The sequence below is a fragment of the Pseudophryne corroboree genome, chromosome 4 (assembly GCF_028390025.1).
Source record: "Pseudophryne corroboree isolate aPseCor3 chromosome 4, aPseCor3.hap2, whole genome shotgun sequence".
Taxonomy (NCBI): domain Eukaryota; kingdom Metazoa; phylum Chordata; class Amphibia; order Anura; family Myobatrachidae; genus Pseudophryne; species Pseudophryne corroboree.
This window is the reverse complement of record NC_086447.1, coordinates 758,768,187-758,788,306: the sequence shown is the minus strand read 5'-3', so window position 1 is coordinate 758,788,306 and position 20,120 is coordinate 758,768,187. Positions and strand designations below refer to the sequence as shown.

Here is a 20,120-nt window from a genome sequence, read left to right as displayed (position 1 = left end):
GTTTCTACCGATAACACACAGGTTTCACTGAACCTGTGTGTTTTCGGTAGAGAATGTATTTTTTTACAGGTGACCAAATTGAATAGCCTTTAAAAAAAATGGGTGAAACATCAGGAAAATTTAGGAAAAAAGTCAGTTTTCACACCCGATGTTTCTTCACCTCTTATTGGATACCCCTCCAGACTGAATTCCCATGAAAAGATTTAAACCCATGCATCACACACGAGTCATCTTGATGCAAAAGTGGTACATTAACATACAGTATATTGTCATGTGACATCACAAAATGCCATTTACAACAGTCTCACATTTTTTGCACTTTCATAAATGGCCAACATTGTTAATTATTGTTTTGTATGAAAAATTCTAAATACATTCTACATTACTAGGGAAGTTGTAAGCATTTGTTATATTTAATGCTTACACAAAACTACACATAACTGCAAATTAAAATTATGTTGATATTGTGTAAAAAAAAAAAATTCCTCTTAACCTTAATAAAAAAGAGAGCAACCAGAGGTGAAAATATATTTTTTATTTAACAGTATGATGTATTTATTTTGTGATGTAAAATGTTCTCTATGTGGTAATACTTTCCAGCTCCACTCTTTCTCGTGCCACGTAGACTATCAATGGTTCATTTAAGAGCATAAGAAAACTGGATGGTAAAGAAAAGAATTTGGGGACTAATGCAGAACAGTTGTGAGCGACATAATAATCCACATTGCCAAGAGCTAAAAATCTTCCTTTAATTTGTGAAGAGAAACAATTGTTTTCTCCCCATTGCCCTAGGTCTGTGCTCATTTTCTGTTAACACATCATCCTTGACAGTTTTCTGTGAGCTCGTCTCCCGAAGAGGGCTGTGGTTGCGAGTGTTTTAAAGTTTCAGACTGGCTTGAGCTGAAAGAGGAATAATATGACGTTTTACTATATGAGGCAGGCTGTGCGAGCTGTTGACATATTTTCTTTTTCTTTTTTTTGTGGACAGCATTTACAATTTTTAAAAGTAGAGAAAGTATGAACTATAATGCCCGTACCTAACAAGAGGTTTGGAGGCGTACGCTAAGTTTCCAAGACAACAGTAAATACTTGTAACACCTGCAAAAAAGAGGTCATGTATGACAGCCTGGCATAGAACAAAAGAAAATACAACTTTGGGCATGCTTTTCTACTCAATGTAAGATTAGTCTGCATGCCTGCAACATTCCTACTGTCTGTAGCTTTTGCGATATCGGATATTGTGACCTTTTATAAGCCATAAATTCAAGAAAATAGTTTTTTTCAGTGTAACAGAATACTTAGTAACAAGAGGCCACACGCTATGAAAACATACAACTGGGAAATGCTATTTTGGGTAGCAAACTGCTCTCTTCTTACAGGTGAATTGCGACATTTTATATTGGTGAGCAAACCTACTGTATTGCGAAAGCAACCCATTGCAACAGGGTTCTTTGCTGTGCAAGCTCATTTCTTCTCTGAAAAGGAAATGTATTTCTGTAGCAGCTCAGAGCTGGTGACAATCTAGTATTTTACAATACTTTAAATGAAGCAAAATATTTCCTATATGCAGTCCATCATGTAATAAAAATAAATAGTAACAAGATTGTCAGTACCCAAAATTGTCAACCGACCCCAACACTTAGGGCAGAGGTTCCCAAACTGTGTGCCGTGGCTCCCTGGGGTGCCTCGCGACACTTGCAGGGGTGCCCTGGGTTGGTGGTCCAGGACCAATTCAAATTATTCATGGTCAATATAATAGGCAAAACTAGTGCTGGTGGCTGCCAGTCATAAAATATGTGGTCAATCAGAAGCAAATCTTGTCCCTCGCCACACAACTGACCCTGAGGATGACATATAAACGTGATCTACTTAATGTAATATTTCTTTCTAAATTTCTTAATAAGAAATTTTTGGCCTAGGGGTGCCGTGAAAGAAATTCTGATGTTCTAGGGCGCCGTGATTCAAAAAAGTTTGGAAACCACTGACTTAGGGTCACAACTTTTTCATTATTAAATACCTGAACAGGGGATGTGGACAAATCCGCAGTCAGTTTGTAACCATTTTGTGTGACAGGTTTCAGGTGACTTTCTACTCACTCTAATAAAGTGCCCCTCATGCTACTTGATGTGCCTCAAAGCCACCTTATGCCCATAAATATGATGTCTCAGTACCCACTAATGCCCTTACATGCCATCCCAGAACCCTCTCATTCCCCTCTACATGCCTTAAAGCCCCGTGTCTCTTCAGCTCCAGTCCCTTTTCTGTCTCTCCATCTTCAATACCCTTCTGTCTCTCGGCTCCAGCCCCCTTATGTCTCTCCAGCTCAAACTCCCTTTGTCTCTCCAGCTCCAGCCACCCTTCTGTCTCTTCAGCTCCAGGCCCCTTCTATCTCTCCAGCTCCAGCCCCCATGCATCTTTCCAGCTTCAGCCCCCTTCTGTCTCTTCAGCTCCAGGCCCCTTTTGTCTCTCCAGCTCCAGGCCCCTTCTGTCTCTCCAGCTCCAGACCCCTTTTTGTCTCCACAGCTCCAGACCCCTTTTTTCTCTCTGGCTACAGCCCACTTGCATCTCTTCAGATCCATCCCCCCTTCTGTCTCTCCTGCTCCACACCCCCTCCTGTCTCTTCAGCTCCAGTCCACCTTCTGTCTCTACAGCTCCAGTCTTCCTTTTGTCTCTACAGAGCCATGTGTTTCTCCTGCTCTAGCCCCATTTCTGTCTCTCCAGCTCCAGTCTTCCTTTTGTCTCTACAGCTCCAGCGCCATGTGTTTCTCCTGATCTAGCCCCATTTCTGTCTCTCCAGCTCCAGTCTTCCTTTTGTCTTTACAGCTCCAGCGTCATGTGTTTCTCCTGATCTAGCCCCATTTCTGTCTTTCCAGCTCCAGCCCCCTACTCTCTGTGTGTTCTAATCCAGCCCTGCCTGCCATCTAGGACTAGGCAATCTCCTGACTCTTGCTGAGTTCTGGACTGTCTGGAACCTATTTAGATTTATGGTAACCCTACCAACACTAGATCTAAATCACCTCCTCCTATGCAGATGACACACAAATACTGTATCTTTCCTACCTCGATCACTGTCCATTTTAGTCTTGTGTTCGACTGTCTCTCTTCTATCTCCTCATAGATGTTTCAATGTTATCTTAAGATCAACATTTTTCCTTTCTTTAGAGTCTTCAAACCTCCCCACATCTCTTTCCATAGATAACCTTATATTCTCCTCTGTACATTGTGTCTACTGCCTAGATGTCCACCATCACTCCGCACAGTCTATCTACCAAGCTTGTCACTTCCAACTTGGAAACGTCACCAGGATAAGGACTTTTCTCACAATGATAATGCCAAAACTGTTATTCACTATCTCATTATCTGCTGCCTTAAATACTGCAAACTCCTTCCATCTGGCCTCCCTCTCACCTCACTCAACTGTTCAAAACTGCTGCAAGATTGATTTTCCTCACCCTATACTCTGCCTTTTCATCCTGACTTCCCATATCTCTACATTGCCTTTTCATGTGTTGTACACTCTAAATTTCTCACTTACAAAGCCCTCAATCACTACAAGTGGTGGCTGCTGCACCTGGGCTGCAGTGCTAACCACACATTGAAGTAAATTCAATTCACATACAATTTTGCAGCAGCTTCTCTCAGCACTAGTTGGCATCATGTTCTTTGAGTCACATGCAACAATTACATTATCAGTAACAATATGGACTCTTGCAATGTTTCGAAATTATTAAAAACTGTTCTTACAAAAAACAGTCTTTAGACAAAGTTGGTGTTGGTGTATTTCCATTTTCTTTATGAAATGTAAATCATGCAGGTATGAGCAAATTCGTTATCATGTTTACTTTATAGTATCAGGACAAAATATGCGGCACGCTAAAAAGGGCTAAATGGTGCGAGTGGTGACTTTTGTAGTAAAAAATGATAACTTTACATATTATGATATTTTGATAATTGATCAAAGATGTTCAGAAATCAAATTGATCAGAGCCAGATTAAAATGTCATGGGGCTCTAGATTTTATATGTACTTGGGCTCCCTCCTCTGATCCATTCATATCTATTTATTGTGCCCTACATGCAGAGGTGTATCTAGGGGACTGGGTGCTCCTGGAAAAGTAAAGGTCTGTCCCCCCCTCCCCATATTTGAAATATGGAAGGTGCATGTGCAAAAAAGGGGCATGATCTTGTGGGAAAGGGGCATGACCACACAATAGTACTGCCAGATCAAATTACGTTACACAGTAGTACCCCATATACACATTATGTCACACAGTAGTGCCCCTTACACGTCATGCCCACATAATAATCCTTGTCACACTGTGGAGAAATCAGCAGTGCCAGGCGCGGCGATGCCACCTGCAGTCAGGAGGTATAATTAAATATTAATGGCAGTGAAAAGGAATCTCTGCGCTCTACCTAGTAGTGGTGATGTAGTGATATATTAGGAATAGCATTCTAGTAGTTTATTTTGAGTTTCTTCACTGTGGTGCATTGTGGTGCCAAACACCGGTGCCAGCTCTTGGCTGCTGTACGAACCACCAGCACAGGCACTGCCACTACTAAGTGATTCCACTCCCTGGCCAAGGGTGGCACCACCAGGCAGTGCCCCCTCCTCTGCCAGTGCACCTGGTGAGTGCCATCCTGGCCAATGGGTAGATAACCTCCTGTCCCCAGCACATAGCCGTAGTCCCCACCCCCTCCCAGCACATAGAAGTAGTCCCCATCCCGCTCCCAGCACATAGCCGTAGTCTCCATCCCACTCCCAGCACATAGCCGTAGTCTCCATCCCGCTCCCAGCACATAGCAGTAGTCCCCCTCCTCCTCCCAGCACATAGCCGTAATCATCATTCCCTTCCCAGCACATAGCCGTAGCCTCCATCCACCTCCCAGCACATAGCCATGGTCTCCCCCCTCCCTGCACATAACCATGCTCTCCCCCATCCCAGCACATAGCCATGGTCTTTCCCCTCCCTGCATATAGTCTTCTCCTCTCCCAGCACAGAGTCTCCCCCCTCGCTGCATATAGTCTTCTCCCCTCCCAGGAAAGAGTCTCCCCCTCCATGCATATAGTCCTTTCCCCCCTCCCAGCACGGAGTCTACCCCCCTGCATATAGTCCTCTCCCCTCCCAACACAGAGTCTCCTCCCCTGCATATAGTCCTCTCCCCTCCCAGCACAGAGTCTACCCCCCCTGCATATAGTCCTCTTTCCTCCCAGCACAGAGTCTCACTCCCTGCATATAGTCCTCACCCCACCCAGCACAGAGTCTCCCCCCGCATATAGTCCTCTCCCCTCCCAGCACAGAGTCTCCTCTCCCCTGCATATGGTCCTCTCCCCTCCCAGCACAGAGTCTCCCCTCTACATATAGTCCTCTCCCCTCCCAGTACAGAGTCTCCACCCCCTGCATATAGTACTCTCCCATCCCAGCACATAGTCCCCCCCCCTGCATTTAGTGCTCACCCCTCCCAGCACTGAGCCTCCCCCTTGCATATAGTCCTCTCCCCTCCCAGTACATAGTCTCCCCCCTCCCTGCATATAGTCCTTTCCCCTCCCTGCATATAGTCTACCCTTTCAAAGCACATATCAATTTATATGTTGCAGTACCTAGTGTGATGATCGCCTGGGCTGGAGGATTGCACAGTAGGCAGGAACACCACACTTCGGCACAGCACCACACTTTGTGAAGAAAGTGAAAGTAAACTACAGCTCACAGCAACCCTTGCTGCCAGGAGCTCCTGACAGCAAGGGCTGCTGAGAACTGTAGTTTACTTTCATGTTCTTCACTAGTGCATTGTGGTACCGAACACCGGTGCCTGTTCCTGCCTACTGTGAGATCCTCCAGCCCAGGCGATGCCACTACTAAGTGATTCCACCCATTGGCCAAGGGTGGCACTGCCGGGCGGCACACCCTCCTCGGCTGGTGCCCCTGGCGAGTGCCATCCTGGCCAATGGGTAGATACGCCTCTGCCTACATGTGGGATCGGTATGCCAGCCCAGCGGACGGGATGCCGGCAATCACAATACCGACGCTGGCATCCCGATGGTCACGCCTAAGCCTAACATCCCCGTCAGCCAAACCCTAACCCTTCTGGCTATACCTACCTTCGGGATTCCGGCTATTGCGATTGCAGCGTCAGAATGTTGTCAGTAACAATATGGACTCTTGCAATGTTTCGAAATTATTTAAAATTGTTCTTATAAAAAACAGTCTGTAGACAAAGTTGGTGTTGGTGTATTTCCATTTTCTTTATGAAATGTAAATCATGCAGGTTTGAGCAAATTCGTTATCATGTTTAATTTATAGTATCAGGACAAAATATGCGGCACGCTAAAAAGGGCTAAATGGTGCGAGTGGTGAATTTGTAGTAAAAAATGATAATTTTACATATTATGATATTTTGATAATTGATCAAAGATGTTTAGAAATCAGATTGATCAGAGCCAGATTAAAATGTCATGGGGCTGTAGATTTTATACGTACTAGGGCTCCCTCCTCTGATCCATTCATATCTATTTATTGTGCCCTACATGCAGAGGTGTATCTAGGGGACTGGGTGCCCCTGGCAAAGTAAGTGGCCGCCCCCCCCCCCCCCCCCCTTCCCCATATTTGAAATATGGAAGGTGCATGTTCAAAAAAGGGGCATGATCTTGTGGGAAAGGGGCATGACCACACAATAGTACTGCCAATACAAATTACGCTACACAGTAGTACACCTTATACACATTATGTCACACAGTAGTGCCCCTTACACGACACGTCATGCACACACAATAATCCTTGTCACACTGTGGGGAAATCAGCAGTGCCTGGCGCGGCGATGCCACCTGCAGTCAGGAGGTATAATTAAATATTAATGGCAGTGAAAAGGAATCTCTGCGCTCTACCTAGTAGTGGTGATGTAGTGATATATTAAGAATAGCATTCTAGTAGTTTATTTTGAGTTTCTTCACTGTGGTGCATTGTGGTGCCAAACACCGGTGCCAGCTCTTGGCTGCTGTACGAACCACCAGCACAGGCACTGCCACTACTAAGTGATTCCACTCCCTGGCCAAGGGTGGCACCACCAGGCAGTGCCCCCTCCTCTGCCAGTGCACCTGGTGAGTGCCATCCTGGCCAATGGGTAGATAACCTCCTGTCCCCAGCACATAGCCGTAGTCCCCACCCCCTCCCAGCACATAGAAGTAGTCCCCATCCCGCTCCCAGCACATAGCCGTAGTCTCCATCCCGCTCCCAGCACATAGCAGTAGTCCCCCTCCTCCTCCCAGCACATAGCCGTAATCATCATTCCCTTCCCAGCACATAGCCGTAGCCTCCATCCACCTCCCAGCACATAGCCATGTTCTACCCCCTCCCAGCACATAGCCAGGGTCTCCCCCCTCCCTGCACATAACCATGCTCTCCCCCATCCCTGCACATAGCCATGGTCTCCCCCCTCCCTGCATATAGTCTTCTCCTCTCCCAGCACAGAGTCTCCCCCCTCGCTGCATATAGTCTTCTCCCCTCCCAGGAAAGAGTCTCCCCCCTCCATGCATATAGTCCTTTCCCCCCTCCCAGCACAGAGTCTCCCCCCCTGCATATAGTCCTCTCCCCTCCCAGCACAGAGTCTCCTCCCCTGCATATAGTCCTCTCCCCTCCCAGCACAGAGTCTACCCCCCCTGCATATAGTCCTCTTTCCTCCCAGCACAGAGTCTCCCTCCCTGCATATAGTCCTCACCCCTCCCAGCACAGAGTCTCCCCCGCATATAGTCCTCTCCCCTCCCAGCACAGAGTCTCCTCTCCCCTGCATATGGTCCTCTCCCCTCCCAGCACAGAGTCTACCCCCCTGTATATAATCCTCTCCCCTCCCAACACAGAGTCTCCTCCCCTGAATATAGTCCTCTTTCCTCCCAGCACAGAGTCTCCTTCCCTGCATATAGTCCTCACCCCTCCCAGCACAGAGTCTCCCCCCGCATATAGTCCTCTCCCCTCCCAGCACAGAGTCTCCTCTCCCCTGCATATGGTCCTCTCCCCTCCCAGCACAGAGTCTCCCCTCTACATATAGTCCTCTCCCCTCCCAGCACAGAGTCTCCACCCCCTGCATATAGTACTCTCCCATCCCAGCACATAGTCTCCCCCCCCCTGCATTTAGTGCTCACCCCTCCCAGCACTGAGCCTCCCCCCTGCATATAGTCCTCTCCCCTCCCAGTACATAGTCTCCCCCCTCCCTGCATATAGTCCTTTCCCCTCCCTGCATATAGTCTACCCTTTCGAAGCACATATCAATTTATATGTTGCAGTACCTAGTGTGATGATCGCCTGGGCTGGAGGATTGCACAGTAGGCAGGAACACCACACTTCGGTACAGCACCACACTTCGTGAAGAAAGTGAAAGTAAACTACAGCTCACAGCAACCCTTGCTGCCAGGAGCTCCCGACAGCAAGGGCTGCTGAGAACTGTAGTTTACTTTCATGTTCTTCACTAGTGCATTGTGGTACCAAACACCGGTGCCTGTTCCTCCCTACTGTTGGATCCTCCAGCCCAGGCGATGCCACTACTAAGTGATTCCACCCATTAGCCAAGGGTGGCACACCCTCCTCGGCTGGCGCCCCTGGCAAGTGCCATCCTGGCCAATGGGTAGATACGCCTCTGCCTACATGTGGGATTGGTATGCCAGCCCAGCGGACGGGATGCCGGCAATCACAATACCGACGCTGGCATCCCGATGGTCACGCCTAAGCCTAACCTCCCCGTCAGCCAAACCCTAACCCTTCTGGCTATACCTACCTTCGGTATTCCGGCTGTTGCGATTGCAGCGTCAGAATGTTGTCCTGTTCTGAATACCAGCATCAGTGTTATGACAGGTGTCAGAATTCGGCGACGGTATTTCGACTGCCGGGATCCTGACAACTGGTATCTTGAACGTATATCCTACATACAGTTCATTATAAAAGCACTAATTTTATAATAAACACAAGATGCAAACACTAAATTACAGTATTTACAAGCATGGTGCAAGAGATTTTGCATCTACATAAACTAGAGAAGAAAAAGTAAAATAATAAATATATTAAAACTAAAAACTGAGTTGGGATTTCCTCAATATGAGCTCTTTACTATAATACTCGTCTTTATGTTAAAGGGCCCCATACACTACAACGATATGTCTGAGGCTGAAGTCGGAGGAGATTTCCCTTGAACTCTCCCGGGAGTGGTTCCATACGATTCCATATGATTTGGTACATTTTGCATGCAATAAATCTTATGCGATCCCAACCATACCTGTGGGAACCGACATATCACGATAGTAGCACTAACGATCTAGGGGAGCTGATCCGACCCTCATGGGAATGCGCATCGGGTCAGATCGGAAACATCTCCAAAATGCCCGATTTCACCCGATATATCAGCACACTACACACATTGCACAGTACAGTATACAGTATGCAGCTCTGGAGGGATCAGTATTTGGCAGGAAGGCGAGGCCTGGTCCTGGCATCAGAGTGACAGGCGGCCGTATAGTAGCAGCCAGCTCCAAATCTGGCAGTGTGTGGAAAGGGAGGGGGTAAGGGAAAGGAACGAGAGCTGGAATGTCTGAGTGGAGGGCTTGGAAGTTCAGGGGGAGTGAGGCGGGAGCTGCTCTTCCATAGCAGCGCACAGTGGTGGTGATGGAGTCTGACAAAGGAGGGAGGAGGAGGATTGGGGCAACTGGCCGCAGGGGAGCACTGTGCCGCAGCCATCACCTGCAGGGGGAGTGGAGGCAAACACAACCTATCTGCCCCAGATAAGTGACTTCTGATCAGAGCAATTGAGGGTCGGAGTTTTTCTGAAAGGTGGAAAGGAAGGGGTTCTTTTTCATGTATACTGTAAGGACTACAACAAACTTGGAGTGACTACACTTTTCATCCTAGTTCGGCAGCCCTGCTGCTCTTTAATACACAGATGAATGAAGACTCCATTTGGAAAGGCCGCCGATCAGCGACCAAGAGCTGATGCAGCACATGCAAGTGTTTCTGCAAATATGATGAAGAAAAGAACATCTCATAAGAAACATCGAAACAATATGGGACCAAGTAAACCAATCTCCCAGCCAAGGCGAAATATTGTAGGCTGTAGAATACAGCATGGGTGGAGAGAGGGCAGTGGGCCAATAACCCAGTGAAAAGGAACAGTTCTGGATCAAGTACCAGTGAATCCCTCCCTCTATCTTATAAAGTATGATGGATTTGATTGTGTCTATAGACTTGAGCTTCACAAGGATGAAAGGCTGTCTGCTCTTGAAGTTCTACCAGACAGAGTTGCCTCATCCTGAATCAGCGATGCCCATTTGGCTGACACAATGATTGGTAAAGCAGTGGAGCATATGTTTGAAACAGAGGATGGTTCCAAGGCTGAGTGGCGAGGGATGGTATTAGCACGAGCACCTATTATGAACACATGCTTTTATTATTATATAACCTATGAAAAGGACCCAGTCTTATATATGTATCAACTTTTAGATGACTATAAAGAAGGAGATCTTCGGATCATGCCAGACTCAAATGATTCCCCTCCAGCTGAAAGAGAACCAGGGGAGGTTGTGGACAGCCTGGTGGGCAAGCAAGTGGAATATACCAAAAAAGATGGCTCAAAAAGGACTGCCATGGTTATTCATCAAGTTGAAGCTAAACCATCTGTCTACTTCATTAAGTTTGATGACGATTTCCATATTTATGTCTACGATTTGGTGAAGACATCCTAAATGGGATTCTGTACCTTTTTTTTTCCAAACGTATTCTAATGTAATCATTTGTAGAAAGTCGCTGCTTTCTGATTACAGAAATGCTCAGATATTCCTGCGAATCCACAATCCCTTCCCAGAGGAAAAAGAAATTGAGAAACCATTGTTTGAGAACGTTTGTTCTCTTTCCCTTACAAAGGAACAAACCACTTTCCAAGAAGACTGACGTTTTTGGGATTATGGAGACATAATGTTTTTTAATATAAATCCTAAAGCAGGTGGTGTATTGGAGCAAAAGAGTGCAAGAGACAAGCCATGCAGTTTCTGAAATATTATGGCAAAATGTTACTGTATTTCATAAGTATTCATTCCTAACTCTGCTAAGTACTGTTTGGTATACTGTATCTGGCTTCCATGAGGTAGTTGTCCATTATTTCAGCTTCCATTGACCTTTTTGAAAGCGGTAGAAGTTATCAATTCTTTTTTCCCCCCCCAATTTTTAAATTTCTCCTGCATAGCCCAGTAAAATGTCGCAATGGTAAGTATTGACTTGTGCCTTCTGGGGGTCCACTTCTTCACCAAACCCAGCCAAATCTCATCCTAACCCTCTGTTCCACGTTCTCTCTGTACCCCATCTGTGTCACCCATGTCTGTCTACCCCTCCCCTTTAGATTGTAAGCTCTCACGAGCAGGGCCCTCTTCCCTAATGTGCTTATCCTTTGTCTTATTTTAACAATCTTCAACTGTACTACATCCAGCAGTCTTCTGCCACCTGATACTTATACCAGTGTCATCTGCTGATGTCCTATACTGTCATCAACTGTAAGTTGCTGTTTTCCTGTTTGATTATTTATGTACTCTGTAATTGGGCGCTGCGGAAACCTTGTGGCGCCATATAAATAAAGGATAATAATAATATAGGGTGTATAATCCCCAGGTGTATCTCACATATCGCTCAGTACAGTATATAGGGTGTATAATCCCCAGGTGTATCTCACACATCACACAGTACAGTATATAGGGTGTATAATCCCCAGGTGTATCTCACACATCACTCAGTATGGTATAAAGGGTGTATAATCACCAGGTGTATCGCAAACATTTCACAGTACAGTATACAGGGTGTATAATCCACAGGTGTATCTCACACATCGCTCAGTACAGATTACAGGATGTATAAAATCACCAGGTGTATAACACACGTCGCACAGTACAGTATACATACTGGTCACAACAATGCAGCAGAAATTGAGCACTGATCAGGATACTAGAAGTGACACAGAGCTGCAAGATACAGCAATGGCCTACTGTACTGTACTATATGTATACTGCTGGTCACCAAAATGCTGCACTGTCCTACTATATACTGCTCAGAATAATGCAGCACAGATATGGATAGTATACTTGACACAGAGCTGCAAGATACAGCAATGGCCTACTGTACTGTACTGTATGTATACTGCTGGTCACCAAAATGCTGCACTGTCCTACTATATACTTCTCACAATAATGCAGCACAGATATGGATAGTATACTTGACACAGAGCTGCAAGATACAGCAATGGCCTACTGTACTGTACTATATGTATACTGCTGGTCACCAAAATGCTGCACTGTCCTACTATATACTGCTCACAATAATGCAGCACAGAGATAGTATACTTGACACAGAGCTGCAAGATACTCAATGGCCTACTGTACTGTACTTTGGGGGTAATTCCAAGTTGATCGCAGCAGGAATTTTGTTAGCAGTTGGGCAAAACCATGTGCACTGCAGGGGAGGCAGATATAACATGTGCAGAGAGTTAGATTTGGGTGGGTTATTTTGTTTCTGTGCAGGGTAAATACTGGCTGCTTTATTTTTACACTGCAAATTAGATTGCAGATTGAACACACCACACCCAAATCTAACTCTCTCTGCACATGTTAAATCTGCCTCCCCTGCAGTGCACATGGTTTTGCCCAACTGCTAACAAAATTCCTGCTGCGATCAACTTGGAATTACCCCCTATATGTATACTGCTGGTCACCAAAATGCTGCACTGTCCTACTATATACTGCTCACAATAATACAGCACAGAGATAGTATACCCAGTCCCCACAATGCAGCACACTGAGCACAGATATTTGCAGCACACTGAGCACAGATTACGGAGCTTTTCAGGGAGAGAACGCAGCCACGTCCTCTCCGTTCAATCTCCAATGCACGGCTCTTTATACAGAATACGAATCTTGCGAGAATCCGACAGCGGGATGATGACCTTCGGGCGCGTTCGGGTTAACCGAGCAAGGCGGGAAGATCCGAGGCTGCCTCGGACCCGTGTAAAATAGGTGAAGTTCGGAGGGGTTCGGATCTCGAAGAACCGAACCCGCTCATCTCTAATCAATAGGAAATATCATATCAGCGTACATATTTCAATTTGGTTTGAAAATAATAAGAATTTACTTACCGATAATTCTATTTCTCGGAGTCCGTAGTGGATGCTGGGGTTCCTGAAAGGACCATGGGGGAATAGCGGCTCCGCAGGAGACAGGGCACAAAAAGTAAAGCTTTTCCAGATCAGGTGGTGTGCACTGGCTCCTCCCCCTATGACCCTCCTCCAGACTCCAGTTAGGTACTGTGCCCGGACGAGCGTACACAATAAGGGAGGATTTTGAATCCCGGGTAAGACTCATACCAGCCACACCAATCACACCGTACAACTTGTGATCTAAACCCAGTTAACAGTATGATAACAGAAGAGCCTCTGAAAGATGGCTCCCTAAACAATAACCCGAATTAGTTAACAATAACTATGTACAAGTATTGCAGATAATCCGCACTTGGGATGGGCGCCCAGCATCCACTACGGACTCCGAGAAATAGAATTATCGGTAAGTAAATTCTTATTTTCTCTATCGTCCTAGTGGATGCTGGGGTTCCTGAAAGGACCATGGGGATTATACCAAAGCTCCCAAACGGGCGGGAGAGTGCGGATGACTCTGCAGCACCGAATGAGAGAACTCCAGGTCCTCCTTTGCCAGGGTATCAAATTTGTAGAATTTTACAAACGTGTTCTCCCCTGACCACGTAGCTGCTCGGCAGAGTTGTAATGCCGAGACCCCTCGGGCAGCCGCCCAAGATGAGCCCACCTTCCTTGTGGAATGGGCCTTAACAGATTTAGGCTGTGGCAGGCCTGCCACAGAATGTGCAAGTTGAATTGTGTTACAAATCCAACGAGCAATCGACTGCTTAGAAGCAGGCGCACCCAACTTGTTGGGTGCATACAGTATAAACAGCGAGTCAGATTTTCTGACTCCAGCCATCCTTGAAATGTATATTTTTAAAGCTCTGACAACGTCCAACAACTTGGAGTCCTCCAAGTCGCTTGTAGCCGCAGGCACTACAATAGGCTGGTTCAGGTGAAACGCTGATACCACCTTAGGGAGAAAATGCGGACGCGTCCGCAGCTCTGCCCTATCCGAATGGAAAATTAAATAAGGGCTTTTATAAGATAAAGCCGCCAGTTCAGATACTCTCCTGGCGGACGCCAGGGCCAGTAACATAGTCACTTTCCATGTGAGATATTTCAAATCCACATTTTTTAGTGGTTCAAACCAATGGGATTTGAGGAAATCTAAAACTACATTTAGATCCCACGGTGCCACCGGAGGCACCACAGGAGGCTGTATATGCAGTACTCCTTTGACAAAAGTCTGGACCTCAGGAACTGAGGCCAATTCTTTTTGGAAGAATATTGACAGGGCCGAAATTTGAACCTTAATAGATCCCAATTTGAGACCCATAGACAATCCTGATTGCAGGAAATGTAGGAAACGACCCAGTTGAAATTCCTCCGTCGGAGCACTCCGATCCTCGCACCACGCAACATATTTCCGCCAAATGCGGTGATAATGCTTCGCGGTGACTTCCTTTCTTGCCTTAATCAAGGTAGGAATGACTTCTTCTGGAATGCCTTTTCCTTTTAGGATCTGGCGTTCAACCGCCATGCCGTCAAACGCAGCCGCGGTAAGTCTTGGAATAGACACAGTCCCTGCTGAAGCAGGTCCTGTCTTAGAGGTAGAGGCCACGGATCGTCCGTGACCATCTCTTGAAGTTCCGGGTACCAAGACCTTCTTGGCCAATCCGGAGCCACTAGTATCGTTCTTACTCCGCTTTGCCGTATGATTCTCAATACCTTTGGTATGAGAGGCAGAGGAAGAAACACATACACCGACTGGTACACCCAAGGTGTTACCAGCGCGTCCACAGCTATTGCCTGCGGATCTCTTGACCTGGCGCAATACCTGTCCAGTTTTTTGTTGAGGCGAGACGCCATCATGTCCACCATTGGTCTTTCCCAACGGTTTATTAGCATGTGGAAAACTTCTGGATGAAGTCCCCACTCTCCCGGGTGAAGATCGTGTCTGCTGAGGAAGTCTGCTTCCCAGTTGTCCACTCCCGGGATGAACACTGCTGACAGTGCTATCACGTGATTCTCCGCCCAGCGAAGGATCCTGGCAGCTTCTGCCATTGCACTCCTGCTTCTTGTGCCGCCCTGTCTGTTTACATGGGCGACTGCCGTGATGTTGTCCGACTGGATCAACACCGGTCTTCCTTGAAGCAGAGGTTCCGCCTGGCGTAGAGCATTGTAGATTGCTCTTAGTTCCAGAATGTTTATGTGAAGAGACTTTTCCAGGCTCGACCACACTCCCTGGAAGTTTCTTCCTTGTGTGACTGCTCCCCAGCCTCTCAGGCTGGCGTCCGTGGTCACCAGGATCCAATCCTGTATGCCGAATCTGCGGCCCTCCAATAGATGAGCCCTCTTCAACCACCACAGAAGAGATACCCTTGTCCTTGGAGACAGGGTTATCCGCAGGTGCATCTGAAGATGCGTGCATTGATGTACAGACACCTTTCCTGGTTTTAGGAGATTCCTGACCAGGTCGGATAACTCCTTGGCTTTTTCCTCGGGAAGAAAAACCTTTTTCTGAACCGTGTCCAGAATCATCCCTAGGAACAGCAGACGAGTTGTCGGCATTAATTTGGATTTTGGAATATTCAGAATCCATCCGTGCTGCTTTAGCACCTCTTGAGATATTGCTAATCCCATCTCTAGCTGTTCTCTGGACCTTGCCCTTATTAGGAGATCGTCCAAGTATGGGATAATTAATACGCCTTTTCTTCGAAGAAGAATCATCATCTCGGCCATTACCTTTGTAAAGACCCGAGGTGCCGTGGACAAACCAAACGGCAGCGTCTGAAACTGATAGTGACAGTTTTGTACAACGAACCTGAGGTACCCCTGGTGTGAGGGGTAAATTGGAACGTGGAGATACGCATCCTTGATGTCCAAGGATACCATAAAGTCCCCTTCTTCCAGGTTCGCTATCACTGCTCTGAGTGACTCCATCTTGAACTTGAACTTCTTTATGTACAGGTTCAAGGACTTCAGATTTAGAATAGGCCTTACCGAGCCATCCGGCTTCGGTACCACAAATAGAGTGGAATAATACCCCTTCCCTTGTTGTAGAAGAGGTACCTTGACTATCACCTGCTGAGAGTACAGCTTGTGAATGGCTTCCAAAACCGTCTCCCTTTCGGAAGGGGACGTTGGTAAAGCAGACTTCAGGAAACGGCGAGGTGGATCTGTCTCTAATTCCAACCTGTACCCCTGAGATATTATCTGCAGGATCCAGGGATCTACCTGCGAGTGAGCCCACTGCGCGCTGTAATTTTTGAGACGACCTCCCACCGTCCCCGAGTCCGCTTGAGAAGCCCCAGCGTCATGCTGAGGCTTTTGTAGAAGCCGGGGAGGGCTTCTGTTCCTGGGAAGGAGCTGCCTGTTGCTGTTTCTTCCCTCGACCTCTGCCTCGTGGCAGATATGAATAGCCCTTTGCTCTCTTATTTTTAAAGGAACGAAAGGGCTGCGGTTGAAAAGTCGGTGCCTTTTTCTGTTGGGGAGTGACTTGAGGTAGAAAGGTGGATTTCCCGGCTGTAGCCGTGGCCACCAAATCTGATAGACCGACTCCAAATAACTCCTCCCCTTTATACGGCAAAACTTCCATATGCCGTTTTGAATCCGCATCGCCTGTCCACTGTCGCGTCCATAAAGCTCTTCTGGCCGAAATGGACATAGCACTTACCCGTGATGCCAGTGTGCAGATATCCCTCTGTGCATCACGCATATAAAGAAATGCATCCTTTATTTGTTCTAACGACAGTAAAATATTGTCCCTGTCCAGGGTATCAATATTTTCAATCAGGGACTCTGACCAAACTACCCCAGCACTGCACATCCAGGCAGTCGCTATAGCTGGTCATAGTATAACACCTGCATGTGTGTATATACTTTTTTGGATATTTTCCATCCTCCTATCTGATGGATCTTTAAGTGCGGCCGTCTCAGGAGAAGGTAACGCCACTTGTTTTGATAAGCGTGTTAGCGCCTTGTCCACCCTAGGAGGTGTTTCCCAGCGCTCCCTAACCTCTGGCGGGAAAGGGTATAATGCCAATAATTTCTTTGAAATTATCAGCTTTTTATCAGGGGCAACCCACGCTTCATCACACACGTCATTTAATTCTTCTGATTCAGGAAAAACTATAGGTAGTTTTTTCACACCCCACATAATACCCTGTTTAGTGGTACCTGTAGTATCAGCTAAATGTAACGCCTCCTTCATTGCCAAAATTATATAACGTGTGGCCCTACTGGAAAATACGGTTGATTCGTCACCACTGGAATCAGTGCCTGTGTCTGGGTCTGTGTCGACCGACTGAGGCAAAGGGCGTTTTACAGCCCCTGACGGTGTTTGAGGCGCCTGGACAGGCACTAATTGATTGTCCGGCCGCCTCATGTCGTCAAACGACTGCTTTAGCGTGTTGACACTATCCCGTAATTCCATAAATAAAGGCATCCATTCTGGTGTCGACCCCCTAGGAGGTGACATCCCCATATTTGGCAATTGCTCCGCCTCCACACCAATATCGTCCTCATACATGTCGACACACACGTACCGACACACAGCAGACACACAGGGAATGCTCTAAACGAAGACAGGACCCACTAGCCCTTTGGGGAGACAGAGGGAGAGTCTGCCAGCACACACCAAAAAGCGCTATATATGACAGGGATAGCCTTATAATAAGTGCTCCCTTATAGCTGCTTTATATATATCAAGATATTGCCATTAAATTTGCCCCCCCTCTCTGTTTTACCCTGTTTCTGTAGTGCAGTGCAGGGGAGAGACCTGGGAGCCGTCCTGACCAGCGGAGCTGTGAGAGGAAATGGCGCCGTGTGCTGAGGAGATAGGCCCCGCCCCTTTTTCGGCGGGCTCGTCTACCGCTATTTTGTGAATACAGGCAGGGGTTAAATATCTCCATATAGCCTCTGGGGGCTATATGTGAGGTATTTTTAGCCTTTATATAGGTTTACATTTGCCTCCCAGGGCGCCCCCCCCCCAGCGCCCTGCACCCTCAGTGACTGCGTGTGAAGTGTGCTGAGAGGAAAATGGCGCACAGCTGCAGTGCTGTGCGCTACCTTTAGAAGACTGCAGGAGTCTTCAGCCGCCGATTCTGGACCTCTTCTTACTTCAGCATCTGCAAGGGGGCCGGCGGCGCGGCTCCGGTGACCATCCAGGCTGTACCTGTGATCGTCCCTCTGGAGCTGATGTCCAGTAGCCAAGAAGCCAATCCATCCTGCACGCAGGTGAGTTCACTTCTTCTCCCCTCTGTCCCTCGTTGCAGTGATCCTGTTGCCAGCAGGAATCACTGTAAAATAAAAAACCTAAGCTAAACTTTCTCTAAGCAGCTCTTTATGAGAGCCACCTAGAATTGCACCCTTCTCGGCCGGGCACAAAAATCTAACTGGAGTCTGGAGGAGGGTCATAGGGGGAGGAGCCAGTGCACACCACCTGATCTGGAAAAGCTTTACTTTTTGTGCCCTGTCTCCTGCGGAGCCGCTATTCCCCCATGGTCCTTTCAGGAACCCCAGCATCCACAAGGACGATAGAGAAATAGTAATTGGGGCTTCACAAACTCCTCATATGGTACGCCGCACGGGATCACAGCGATCCCAATGCCGATGCCGCGATCCCGTATAGCGGTACAATGCCGGCTCACTGGCTTTTCTCCTTCTATGGGTGTCCACAACACCCATAGAGGGAGAATATAACCTGTGGCGAGCTCAGCGAGCCACCGTGCCCACAGCATGGCAAGCGTAGCAAGCCCGCAAGGGGCTTACTATCGCTTGCCACTCTGCCGGCATCCTGGTGGCCATGATGCCGGCATTGGTATAATGACAGCCGGCATCCTGGCCATCGGTAACTCATACCTCATATCTCTTCATTTGTTAAAAAGGCTACATCTTTCCTCCCGAGGGTACTGTATATCTATGAAAATCAAAACTGTCCTGCAAGATATGGAGAAAATATAAAATTGCCTTCATTATCTATTAGTCCTTTAGTCTCTTTATTTTGGCATTTTCCTTTGTGGTTTAGACATTTTTTGTTATCCTCAAGATGTTGTTCTTTGCAGTGCATAAGAGCTGTACAGTATGTGTGCAATATTAAAATAACTGTTTATAATAAAACATATTGGGTGACTTGCACTAAGAAACTCATTTAGTGGCATATTCATCGTCCGTGGTCAGATGATGATGCTGTGGTAAATAGTTAATTACTGGAGCATTTTAGTATTGCTCTGGTGCAGCTCCAAAAAGCATCTAGTAGTAGTTGCTCCATGGTGGACCGGCACATCGCGGACCGGGTAGATAGATTGTTGGGAGGGGCTGGGAAAGACCCGGCGGTCTTGGTGCACGTTGGCACCAACGACAAAGTTAGTGGTAGGTGGAATGTCCTTAAGAAAGATTATAGGGATTTAGGCCAGAAACTAAAAGAAAGGACATGTAAGGTTATATTCTCCTAAATATCACCAGTGCCATGCGCTAGCCCAGGGAGGCAGAGGGAGATCAGGGAGGTAAATGTGTGACTTAGAGACTGGTGTAGGAAGGAGGGGTTTGTGTTCTTGGAACACTGGGCGGACTTCTAAGTCAGACGCCATCTTTTTTGTCGCGATGGATTGCACCTGAATGAGGAGGGTGCTGGGGGGAAGGATGTTCAGTAGGTTGGAGGAGCTTTTAAACATGGAGCCTGAGGGTGAGCTAAATGGTGGGGGAGAAGGGGGGAGGGAAAAAGCAGCCGGCAAAGGTATTTACATGGGTTCTAAAAAGGGTATTAACAAAGGTATTGCCAAAACATTAACTAACAACAATTATGTGTCATCATTACAGCATATAGAAAATGACGTACAGAGCATAAGGGAAAATACTTATATCTGGGCAGAGAGTTTAGACGGAATTATTGGGTTGATCAAAGAGAAGAGTAAGGTGGGCAGTATTATGTATGATGGGGGTGGAGATGGAGCGAGGAGGACAGTCAGTAAGAGT

The 20,120-nt window shown here is 47.0% G+C and overlaps 1 long non-coding RNA gene across 3 annotated transcripts in view; it reads right to left on the bottom strand.

Moving 5' to 3' along the window:
* Nucleotides 1–516: 516 nt before the first annotated feature.
* Nucleotides 517–20,120, bottom strand: part of LOC134911754 (uncharacterized) — a 53,471-nt gene continuing 33,867 nt past the window's right edge. For 2 of the 3 annotated variants that reach the window (XR_010176815.1, XR_010176814.1), the window contains 2 exons: nt 1,038–1,098; nt 517–900 (listed from right to left, as the gene is read on the bottom strand). This is a non-coding gene — a long non-coding RNA (uncharacterized LOC134911754). The remainder of the gene's footprint in view (nt 901–1,037; nt 1,099–20,120) is intronic. The other variant, XR_010176816.1, reaches the window with a different exon arrangement.